The sequence below is a fragment of the Echinops telfairi genome, unplaced genomic scaffold (genome assembly GCF_000313985.2).
Source record: "Echinops telfairi isolate 266 unplaced genomic scaffold, ASM31398v2 ScPeMD7_7469;HRSCAF=8507_0, whole genome shotgun sequence".
Lineage (NCBI taxonomy): Eukaryota > Metazoa > Chordata > Mammalia > Afrosoricida > Tenrecidae > Echinops > Echinops telfairi.
The window spans coordinates 6,714,999-6,728,018 of record NW_022111372.1 but is presented as its reverse complement, the minus strand read 5'-3'; positions in this window follow the sequence as shown (position 1 = coordinate 6,728,018).

The window sequence follows — 13,020 nt, the reverse complement described above, 5'->3', positions numbered from 1 at the left end:
AGCGGATTACGGGAACCCAGGCGGCAAGAGAGTTTTGGGAATGATGAGGGCAACAAATGTATAGATGTGCTTTACACAATTGATCTATGTATTGTGATAAATTGTATGAGCCCCAATAAATTGATTAATTAAAAAAACAAAACAAAACAAACAAACAAACAAACAAACAAAAAAAAACCATATGAAGAGCTCTACTCTGAACACAATGGCTCCTCATGAGTTACTTGTATGGATAAATCTCCAGATCCATCATCCTAAATTCCTGAGTGGGTTCTAATTGCCAGCCATTCAGCTAGTAGTTGAGTTATTACTTACTTCACCACCACCACCACCCCAAGGTCAAAATAAGGAGCCCTGGTGGTGTAGTGGTTATGCATTGGGCTGCTGTCTTCAAGGTCGTCATTTCAAAGCACCAGCTATTTACCCCTAGAAAGAACGATGGGACTTTCTACTCTCTTATAGAGTTAAATTTCCAGAAACCTACAGAGACAGTTTTACTTGAAGAGTCACTATGAGTCAAATTCAACCCGATGGCAGTAAATGAGTGAGAGAGTGTCATATGTTTCCAAAATTAGAAATCTCTCTTCCAAAGAGAGGCTATTTGGTGGGTTGGAACTATCTACTATGTGGTAGCAGCTCAACCCACAGTCCCACATCCTTAGGATCTCTTATAGTATGTAATAAAAAAAATGTAGGATCAACAAATACTAAACTATATCTTACTAATTACATAGGAGAAAAAATAAAAGTGATCTTTTCTGCATCCACCAGCTTGTGATCCTCCTTCACTTACCCGCTTTCTGATTGAGGTGAGAGCAGATGCCTGTTCACTTATTTTTGTAATATTTTTCCACTTCATATAGATACTTGATGTATAATAATTTTATTGTACTTTGTTTTTTTTTAACTAATTGAAACCAGACCATTTATACAAAAAGCATTGAAGTCAGTTTCAATTTTACATTTTCTCGTTTCATAACCACGCAGATATGTATTTAAATCTGAAGGGGAAAGAAGCTGAAAGTTTGCCAAGGCTAAGAACTTTTTCTTTCTCTTTTTATTTGTGGAGTATAATACCCATAGGGAAAAATGAACAAAACACAGTCACATTGCCTATTTCATCAGAACAGTAACAATATACAGCTAAAACACTGTGTATGTGGACCTTTCAATTATTCCCCATCCTGTCCTCTCTTCTTTGCTTCCTTTTTCCCCATCCACTGCTTTACATAGCATTTAATGTCAGCATCTTTTGTTGTAAAAACATTATTTTTAGTCCCACCCCCATTTATAATAATGATATTATATGGTATTTTTATGACATTGAAAAGCCCATGATGTCTTCCAAATTGATGTATCATGAGGTATTCAACAGTTTCATTGTTGTTTTGTAGAGATGCATAATATTCCATTGAGTATTTGTCCCAGAGTTTGTCTATACATTGCTCCACAGATGGAATTTTGGGATGTTTATACCCCTAGCTATTACAGAAACTGGTGCAAGTAATAATTTTATGGAAATCATTTACATTCCAAAATATTACAAATAATTTAATACAAGAAAAACAGCCAGTAGGAAAAATATATAATACAAGGATACTTCAAAGATAATTCCTATTAATATACACAAACCTGCAATAGTGATGACCTATGAGTAGATATTTGTATGGGCATGCTGAAACGTGTGGGAGGTAGAGTGGAGTATGTACACCACTATGGAAACTTCATAGAAGATATTTACCTATGTGTATTTCATGCCAATATATCTATGAATCTAATGATGTATACAGGGGATAACATTTTGTAAACATTTTAGACATATTCCAACTCCTTGAGGTAATGTGTCCAGGAATAAGGAATCAGGGGACCAGGAACATACACTCAGAACAGAAAGATCAAATGACATAATATTGTTCACAAAGACAATAATCTGTATCTTGTTTGGGTTAGTTGTAGTGTGTTTTAAATAGCTTGTGAGCAGTCATCCATGGTGCAATTATTGGTCTGTCCCATCTAGAAGAAAGAATTGTGAAAATCAAAAGACATATGAGAAAAACTAGTTCAGAGGACTAATGGACCATGTGAAAATGAATCTCCCCCACCCTGTGATCAGATTGACTGGATGATACACAGCTACCACTACCACGTGCCCTGAATTACAAGGGTCTTGATAAAGTCGGAAAAGAATGTGGAACAGAACTCAGAATCCGAACGCATACTGGTCAGATAAAAATCATAGGACCCATAAAATGATGGCCCTTAGACATCCTTAATGCCTGGAACTAACTCAACGTGTTAGAATAAATCATTCTTCAAGATCAAAATGACAGCTTTTACCCAAGGGCAAAGTTCAGAGCGTTCAGAAAGAAGGAGCAATGGGCACAGGGAACACAGGGAGAAAGGATATATGAGGGTATGTTTAGCGGGTTTCGATGGAAGAGTTGAAACAACATATAAATTGTTGAATGTAAAACTGGTTATCTCCTCTGTAAATAGTCACTTGATTCACAATGAAAAGTATTTCAATGTAATGAAAAAATTCCATTTTTCCACAAACTTTATGAAGCCTGATGAAGTTTTAGGATGAATTATCTGGGGAAGCAAACCAGCATATCTACACGTGTATAAATATGAAGAGAGAAATGTATATCAAGAAAAGGGTTCACAACATTAAAGAATTGCGGAAATTAGGCTGGAGGCTCTGCTGACTCATATAGGTTCTGGGGCTGATGAACCAGGAAGTTGAAAGTGAGCTAGGAATCTGGAGAATAAAGCAGGAAGATCAGAAGTTGGTAGAAGCAGAAGCAGGTCAATCAACAATCAGAACGTCAGGTGTTTGGCTGCAGGTCAGATGGGAGGTCAGATAGCAGACAGCTGATGGTGCCCAGGGTTAGCAGGCAATATGTTGAGCCATTAACTAAAATCCAGATCAACAAGTTAGATCTAGAATAAAGACCCAACAAGAAGCAAAATAGCCTCACCATAGCATCTACTTATATAGAAATTCTGTAAAACTCCACAGGAAACTTTACTTCAATTGCCTCTGGGCTATATAGCCTGAGAAAAAAAGGGTGGTGGGGGGAGGGGGAAGTTGCCCTAATATTTTTTATAACTGATTTGGAGTTGGAGTTTATAACCATTTGGAGTTGATCACATTGTGTTATTTAAAACCATGGAGACCATAAATGTCAAACTGACTCAACTAAGGTAACACAAAATCGATCATATCCTCTCAGCATACTTCTTTTGTTTTTACTAAAATATTTATATATTGTTTAATCTATCAGTTTCATATTTGTTTTGTTTAAATTTCATGCATTTTTTCAAATTACCAATTTAATGTACATGAATATAATTTACATGAGTAATTTCTTTACAATCCATGACATGTAATTTCTTTACAACCAATCCCTAAAATAACATTAAAAGTACATATATTATCTAATATATATATTAGATAGCAAGTAAAAAATATTAAAATTTTCATTAAACAAAAACATAAAACATGAAGCTATTGTTTTTCAGCACATCTTATACCCAGTTCTCTATACTTCTGGAGGCAGTATTTAAATTTTTCTAGCTGTCCCCCATAGAATCCTGTGCTCTTCAATTACTTCATGTAAAAATGCAAATTTAGTCAACTTTCAAGGACTCAAAGTATGTTTCTTTTAAATATATTTGAATTGGGGGAGTAAAAATAAATCTGAAAGAGTTTAGGGATGTGGAGCTAAGGTTTCACAATGAAATTTTTTTAGTAGGCCCTTGATGGCATAGTGGTTTCAAGTTCAGTGGCTAATTGCAAAGTCTTCAGTTTGAAACCATCACAGACTCCATGGGAGAAAGATGGGGCTTTCTACTCCCATAAAGAGTTACAGTCTTGGAAACACAAAAGGGCAATTCTACCCTGCCCTATAGTGTTACTATGAGTATGCATCAATTTGATGAAATTGTTTTTTTATTTTTTTTATTTTGCTATCCTATAAAAATGTACAGGTAAGTTGTTGCAATAAGGGAAAAACCCTCAATGCATATTTCCTAGCATTTTTCACAGAAATGTAGTCATCATTTTTCTATAGATTTCCTCTTATAAGCCCTCATGATGATTAAATCTTTTGAGGAATTCTGCAAGATTACTCCTTTACAGACACATAAGAAACAAAAACATATTGTTGAGAATGATGGGGAGGGTGTTCAGCAGAGATGCAAAGCCCATCTGTAGACAGTGGAACAATCTCCCCACAGAGGGACCACATGGAAGGGATGAGTCAAACAGGGTGCCGTAAAGCATCAATGAAACAAACTATCTTCCTCTGGTTCCTTGAGACTTCCTCACCCCCGACTACCAAGACCCCAGTGCTGCTTCTCAATTCAGACTAGACCGGAACATGTACACAGGTATAGAAAGGGATGGTAGCTCACAACACACAGAATCAAGGAACAGAAATGGGAATAGTGATACCAGACGGGTAGTGGGAAGAGGGGGTGAGGAAGGGAGAAAAGAGGAACCAATTGCAATGATCAACACATAAATATACACCCCTCAACAGGGAGAAGAACAATAGAAAACATGGGGGTAGGGAGACAGCGGTGAATGTGAGAGATGAAAATAATAACTGTACAATCTACCAGGGGGTTATCGGAGGGGGGAGGGGGTAAAAAAGAGGAGCTGATATCAAGGGCTCAATAGAAAGCAAATGTCTAGAACAGAATAAAGGCAACATATGTACAAACATGCCTGATTCAATCTATGTATGGATTGTGATAAGGGTTGTACGAAACCCAAATAAAATGATTAAAATTAATAATATTAGCCTTTTAAAATCCCCAATAAAAGTCACCATAACTTTCTGAATTGGCCCCTTTGACATGAAGGCAATTGGCCCAGCAAATCCCGTTGCTAGGCACTACTGCTTCTGCACTTTTTTTTAAGGTATCTTAAGGATACTTAAACAAGTGTATTTCGGCATCACTGAGGGTACTTGTCTGCAGCCATCCATTGACCACAGAGATAGGTTAAAATTCCAGTTCATGTATGGATTCGAGTCCCAGTAGCAATACTTTTGACATATCCTCATATTCACTTATGAGTATGACTTCTTTATATTATTGTTTTCTCCCTTTTTTTATCAATGTTCTGTTTTATCTAGCCAAATAAGCATTGAGACTTAAACAAGCATTGAGACTTAAACATTAAGCTTACCATAAGTGTTTCTTATATGCAATTATTAATCATTTGAAAATGCTCTCATCATTGATATTCTCTAAATTTCTGTAACATTGAAAATACTTATAGAAAATATACATATTGCTATTATTGGCTGGGCCTTACTTTTCAACAGATTCATGTGAAATATGGTGTGCTAGTGGTATCTGTGTTTTCAGTCATATCACTCACTCAGTTTCCTATGGCAGAGAATACTTGATAGAAGAAAGGATTAAAGGCATCAGTACTATAAATTATGCTCTTGAAAAGTCCTGATCTTACCTGGAAAGATAAAAAAATTAGTAAAACCACTATTTCAATTCGGAAAAAATACCTGCTGAAATTCCAAGCTCAAGTAGCTAAGAATTTGAGAAACTTAAAAAATCTACGTCATTTGAAGGATTTAGTTATGGCATGGTGTCATTTAGGTCATGTCCATTCTTTACTCTTTACCTTTGTCTTCTCTTCTCCCTAAAACTTGACTAACTGATTGATCTCTGAATCAGAACCAGTTCTTCAAACCTTTGGGAGAATTTAAAATGACTTGAGAGTCAGTGGTTGTAGTTGCTGGATTATTTTACAGCTCAGCACATCTACGCTTTACCCGTTTTGCATGCCGTGTTCAAAGGATGCGTTAGGTGGCCCACTAACACTCTTTATGTCACGCCTTGTCCCTTTTGTTGACCAGGCAAATGTTTTGTTCCACAAACTCAAATTGTGTTCATTTAAAATGCCTTAAGTAATGAGCCTGGGCTATCCTCCTTATTTTTTTGAAAGAAATCTGCTCCCTAAAACCCTGCTTCTAATAATGTATTACCTAAGAGTAAAAATCTCCCCAAGCTGGGTACCACCTATTTCAGCACCTAAATTGAACTGTTACTGTAAATAATTTATTTATAATGAATAGGAACATCACAAAAATTATCAAATAAAAACAACAATAACAATATGAGCAGCAAACTATGGATGGAATAGCTATACAGACTATATTCTCTGTATCAAACACAAAATAACATTAAAAGTACATATATTATGTAAGTAAGAAACAAATAACAATAAATACAATTGAAAAAAAATCATTATAATTGGAAAAAAGATTCAGCAATCATAATGAACATAAAAAAGGTTGAAGTTACTTAACATTACTAGAATACAGAGAAATGTTTTTATATAAAATATAAACTTTGTATGAAAAAAATTTAAAGGATGTAAATAAGGTAACTGATTTCTATGAAATAAGCAATGAATTTGAGGGGGAATTAAAATTAACCTAAATTACAAAATAAACTTATAGAATAATACCCCCAAAATAAACAAAATCCAATTTAGAATATACCATCTACAAAGAAATGGTGAATCAGAAGAACTTATATACTTGAGGATAATCCAAGCTTCTTTCAGCACATTTTTTATGCTGAAAAAGCCCCCCAGTTTTATATAAAATTAGGTGCCTCAGCTTATATTCGAGTATATAACGTAATCAAAAATTATATTCATGCTACATATAACAACAGGGATAAATCAATTCTCACATACAAGTTATAAGGAAAGTCATGGATAAGAGGCTAAAATCAAATAGGCATCAGGTTTCTCAACAAAGACATTTTATATAAGAAAAGAAAAGCAGTGTGATACAACAAAATGAAATACACTTCAATATTTTAAATGTAATAAAACAGGTTAGTAACATTGTGTAATATAAAGACTTAGAAAATATAAAAATCATTGCTTCTGGGGAATATCTTGTCAATTACATTTAGGAAGGTAAATGGCAAATTAACTTATAACACTCAAGTATGGAGGCCCTTTGTAATAGATTGGTGAACCTGTTAAAATAGAAATTCCAACTCATTCCCACCCTATGGGTAAGAATTCAGTAGCAAATAGAACTCCCAACATTGCAATCATTTTTTTAAAGATCATTTTATTGGAGGCCCTTATAGCTCTTATAACAATCCATATATTAATTGAATCAAGCATATTGGTATATATGTTGCCATCATTATTTTATAAATATTTACTTTCTATTTGAACCCTTGGTATCAGCTCATTTTTCCCTCCATTGTCCCCCCACCCTCTTGATCCTTTGATAAATGATAAATTATTATTGTTTTCATATCTTACACCAACTGTTGTCTCCCTTCCCCACAGTTTCTGTTGCTCAATCCCCTGGTTTGGTGGGGTGTGGTTGGTATTTGGGGAAAGGGGTTATGTCATCAGTTCCACCTTCCTCCCCTCCTCCACCCACCTTCCCCCTACCCTCCAGGTATTGCTATTGACATTTCTGTTCCTGAGCAAGTTATCTGACTTAGCTAAGGTGTATCCTGAGTTCTTATCTGTACCAGTGTACATGCTCTGGTCTAGCCGGAACTGAAAGGCAGGACTGGGGTCATGATGGTAGTGGTGGAGGGTGGAGGTGGGTAGGAAAACTCAGAGAACCAGAACAATATTATGTGTATCAATCGATGCTGTATTTTGCCCTAGTTGACTCATCCCTCTTTTGTGACCCTATGTAAGTTTGTGGCATCTCTACTAGATGGCCGATTGTTTAACTTCAAACTTTTAAAACCCCAGACACTTTATATTTTGATAGCAGGGACCCATCTGCTGTCTTCACCACATTTGATTAAGCACACTTTGGCTGTAGCAATCTTGCAGGAAGAGTGAACATCGCAGAATGCCAGGTTGTTAGAACAAAGTATTCTTGTGTTGAGGGAGGGAGTGAGCAGAGGTTCAAAGTCCATCAATGTATTGCTATGTAAACGTATGTACATAGGCCAATACCTCTACTTTCATGAATTAGTATATTTATATATGTACACATCTATGCTTATTAAACTTCTATCCATAGCTTTGCCTCCTAGATCTTTCCTCTGTTTCCTTTTACCTTCTTCCTGTCCCACCATCACACTTGCCTTTCTTCTGCCTCTTAACAACTCCTCTCAGCTAGATTGCTGTTGCTCCAACACCCCCAGGATCTCTACATCCTCCTCATTGTTGCTTTTAATCCCTTAGTTGTTCTCCTGTCTATGGCACTGCCTGCTCACTGCTCCTTTCTCCCACCTCCCCCTTCCCCAAGTCACTGCTGGAACCGTTGTACCCATTGCTTTCTCCTCAGGCTTATTTCCCCTACATATCATATAGGGGTAGGCAAACCAACAATAACAGAGACAACACAAAAAGAAAACAAAAGATTGAATTGAAAAAGGTAAAAAAAATAATTGTAAACAAACATTCGTAAGTCCAGGTCTGTCCACTGACCTTTATGACTATCTCCCCACTGGTCCTGGTGGGTTCTGAGAACTGTCCTTCCTAGCCTGAAGTATATTTTGGGGACTCCTCAGGGGCTTTGTGGCTTTCTTTGCTTCTGTTGTGTCCCCTTCTTGGTTTGCCCCACTGTTGTGGATTCAGACTAGACTCACTCCCTGTTGTGAGTCCAACAGTAGTGTCATCTGTAGCAATATGCTCCAGTGAGGGAACATCACATCTCAAGCTGTTGTCAGCCCTATGTTCCTCTCTGTGCCTTAGCAGAACTGTGCAGGGACATCATCATTAGGGCTTAGTGTGCCGATATGGAGTCTAGACCCTTACTCTCTCTTTTTCCTTCTTGGTTTGCTTCCATGAGGGCATGGCTGGCCAGCCACTCTGCCCAAACTGTAAGTTTAGTATTGTCTTCTGTAGCACGTACTTCTAGGGAGGGGATCAGATTTCCTCTGATTAGGGCTGGACCTGTAGTCCACCCTGTTCATGAGTTGCTCCATGTGGTTACATTGCCCTCAAGGCTTGATGCACAGTGGTGGGGTCTGCATGTACACTCCCATTTCTGTGGAGACATAAACAATACCCTCCCAAAGATTGGTTAGTGCTTTGCTCCCCAGTGTCATCATCCCCTTTTTCCTGCCCCCCTTACCCCTTCTTTATGTTGGAATGACATGTACATCTTGGGTTTGGCCTGTCCCCACACGACTGCCTGTACCTCAACCCATACAGTGTGAAATAAGTGGCTTTTCTTCTATACCTACTGTGCTGATGATACTTACTTCAGTGGACTCATATTGTACTTATTCTTTTGTGATTATCTAACTTCACTTATCATAGTTTCCTCCCACTCTTCCCAGGAGATTATGTGCTTCATGTGATCATCAAGGCTTTCTAGTGATGCATAGTACTCCATTGTGTGTATGTGCCAGAGTTTTCTAATACACTCATCTATCGGTGGAAATTTTGATTGCTTCCAATTCTTTGTGAATATAAATTGTGCTGCAATGAACAGCAGAGCACAGACAACTGGCTAGTCGTGATCTATTTCTTACTTCTTCTGGGTATATACCAAGGAAAGGGATTGCTGGGTCATAAGATAGTTCAATTTCTGTTTGCTTTAAATATCACAAGATGGCATTTCACAGTGGCTGTACTTATCTATCTGACACGATCAGTGGAAGAGAGTTCCTATCTTGACAGCTCTCTGATTTTCTGATTTGAGCTATCCTCAGGGGTGTTACATTCTGTCTCATGGCTGTTTTAATTTGCATTTCTCTGATGACTAATGATCAGGAGAATTTTCTCATATGTTTATTGCCTATTTGGGTCTCCTCCCTAGTGAAGCTTGTGTTAAGGTCTTTTGCCCACTTCCTCAGGGAGTTAAGTGTTTTCTTCTTTTTGCAGGGTAAGAGGGTATCGTAGATAATAGTAATAAGCCTTTTGTCTGTTGTGTCATTGCTAAAAATCCTCTCTCAGTCTGTAGGTTCTCTTCTTACTCTCTTGGTGAATTCTTTTGAGGCACACGGGAGTTTTATCCTTAGCATATCCCATTTGTCAATTTTAGTTTCATCTGTGTATTCACCCTCCCTCCCTTATATATAGCTTATGTATTCCCTGTGCCAAGGTTCAGTGTCAGCTCTTCCCTGAATGCTTGGTTGATTTCTCCTGTGAAGACCTCTGGCCCAGGATCTTTTTTCATTGGTAGTTTCTTGATAACCATATATATTTCTTATTTTACCATGTGTTTATTAAGGTTCTTGATCTCTGTCTGGGTTAATCTAGGGAGGGATTATTTTTCCAAGTATTGTCTATGTCTCCATGTTGTTGAATTCATTAGAATGCCCAGTTCCATAGTACTTTATGATTGTCCTTTTAATTTCATTGTGATTACATGGTCTGTTGTGATTTCCCCACTTTCATCCTTCATTCTGGCTATTGATGTTTGCACCTTTCTCTCTGTGGTTAGGTTTGTCAGCGGTCTGTTGATTCTGTTGATCCCTTCAAAGAAACAGTTTTTTGCTGCATTGATTTTTTTGCATTTTTCTCTTGTCTTCCCACTAATTTAACTCTGCCCTGATTTTTATTATTTCTTTTCTTTTACTATTGAAATGTGTACTCTCCCTGCTTACAGTTAGCCTATGTATACTCTGCGCCAAGATTCTTCAGTTTGTCCTGATTCCTTTGTGGATTGTCCTGTTGGTTTGGGGTTTACTTGTAGGTCTGTGCATGGGCATTGTACATGGGGTGGTATTTCATTATCTAAAGGTGTATATTCATTGTTTCCAGCACAAGATGCTAAAGAAGGCATCCTCCTCCCACTTGATGTTTTGGGGGCTCTTGTCCAAGATCAGATGTCTGTATGCTGATGTTTTTATTTCTGGGTCTTCTGTTTTTTTCCAAGGGTCCAAGAATCATTCATTATTCCAGTATCATGCTGTTCTGACCACTGTGGCTCTGTAGTCGGTATTAGAGTCAGGTAAGGTGAGTATTCTGACTTTGTCCTTTTTCTTGAGGAGTTCTTTGTTAGTTCTGGGCTTCTTTCCTCTCCATTATGATATTGGTGGTTAGTTTCTCCAATTCTTTGACGTTTGATGGTATTTAAATTGAGATAATGTAAAATGTATATAGTACCTTGGATAAGATTAACATCTTTACTATATTGAGACTTCAAATCCAGGAGCATGGGATATTCTCCCACTTGTGGAGCTCACTTTTGGTATACTGTAGTAGGGTTCTATAGTTTTCTTTGTATAAATCTTTTGTTTTTATGGTTAAATATATCCCTAGATATTTCAGTTTGGTTTTGGCTATTGTGAAGGGTACGCTCTTCCTGATCACCTCTTCCATGGCCTTGTATGATGTATATAGCAAACCAATAGACTTCTGTTTGTTGATCTTGTATCTTGCCATTCTTCTGTATTCCTCTATCACTGCCAGTACTCCTATGGTGGAACTTTTTGGGTTTTCCATATATAGAATCATGTAGACTGCAAAAAGCGATAATTTCACCTCCTCTTCTCCCAGAAGGATACCTTTAATGTCCTTTATGAATAGGTGTTGGATGTTGTCAAATTCTTTTCCTGCATCTATCAATATTATCGTGTGAGTGTTATCTTTTTATCAATATAGTGAATAATATTGATGGGTTTTGGATGTTAAAGCATCCCTGTTCCTTAAATGAATCTCATCAGATCATGATGGGTAATGTGTTTTAATACTTTTGTATTCTATTCACCAATATTTTTCATCTATGTTCATTGGAGATATTAATCTATAGTTCTTTATTCATGTGGGACTGGCTTTGTAGAATGTTTGGGAGTTTGCCATCTTTTTATATGCTCTGGATTAATTTGTGGAGGATATGTGTCGGCTTGTTGTAGTTACATAATCTATTGTCAATTTGAGAATTAAGAGTGAGGGGATGGAGTTTAGCCTGTCAATCAGGTCACAGCTTGATGATGTCATTTGGAGACCTTAAGGAGATAAATAGCTCACTAGAGGCAGGACACAGGCTCATTCACTGTGAGATATTTCTTCCTCCTCTTTAATTATCTTGTTTGATTCTCTTTCCTGTTTGTTGATGTTTTCCTGATTGTCCTTGAGATCGATGGTATGATTCTCTGCCTCTTCTAGTCTGTTGGGGAGATCTGTTATCTTGTGTTTTGCTTTTGTTACCTCATTCATTAGTTCTTGTATTTCCCTTTGGTGAATGGACTTTGTCCCCTCTATTGTGGCGTGGGTCACCACATGGCTCCTCTAGCTCCAGGGCTCAGGCCTTTTAAAGCCTCTCTGTGGAGCCCCAAACTGGTAGACCCAGGTTTTGCCTTGGACTGTGACTTTCAGAACCTTTTGTCTTTTTCTGTTTTGCAATGTCAAAATTCTAGGCTGTGCTCTGGAAATTGGAGTTCTGGATTCCTTGTTATGTTAATATTATGCAAATGGACAGATTTCTGGGGGCTTACATTCAAAGTTACAGAAAGCAACACAGTCTGGAATTGAATGCATGTTCAAAAAAAATTTTTTTTCCTTCATATAGTAGGTTTGTGGGGGCCACTGGTATCAGGTCTGTGCCTTGCTGTCACCCAGGGAAGGGGGACCAGATTTGCTGACTGTGTTCGGGACCAACTGGATCTGAATTCTCCCCTGGCTCCAGTGCTGGTTGAACTCCTGTGTCACTTCAGGCTTTGTCCAGCACAGCACTGCAGGTTGTGCTCTGGGGAAATGTGTTCTATAACAGGTAAATAGCTCAGTGGCTCTTCAATTGCTGCAAATTAGTGCCTAATTATATATCCTTACACACATAGTAGGCGTGGATCTTAGAAAGGGGGAAATTGGGATGACTGTTGTCCCTCCATTCCTGGCTGGGGAGGGGAGCTGCAAAGCCATAGCCTCCTGGATCAGGGTGAATAGCAGAGTGAGGAACTCTGATTTGAGTTCTTGTGGCTAGTTCTTGGAGACTCTCTGCAAGCCTGAGATTATGACTACTTTTAGACAACAGCTTGAGGAAATTAGTGCTTGTTGCAGGATTCGGGTCTTGGGCACAGGAAGTGGTAGCA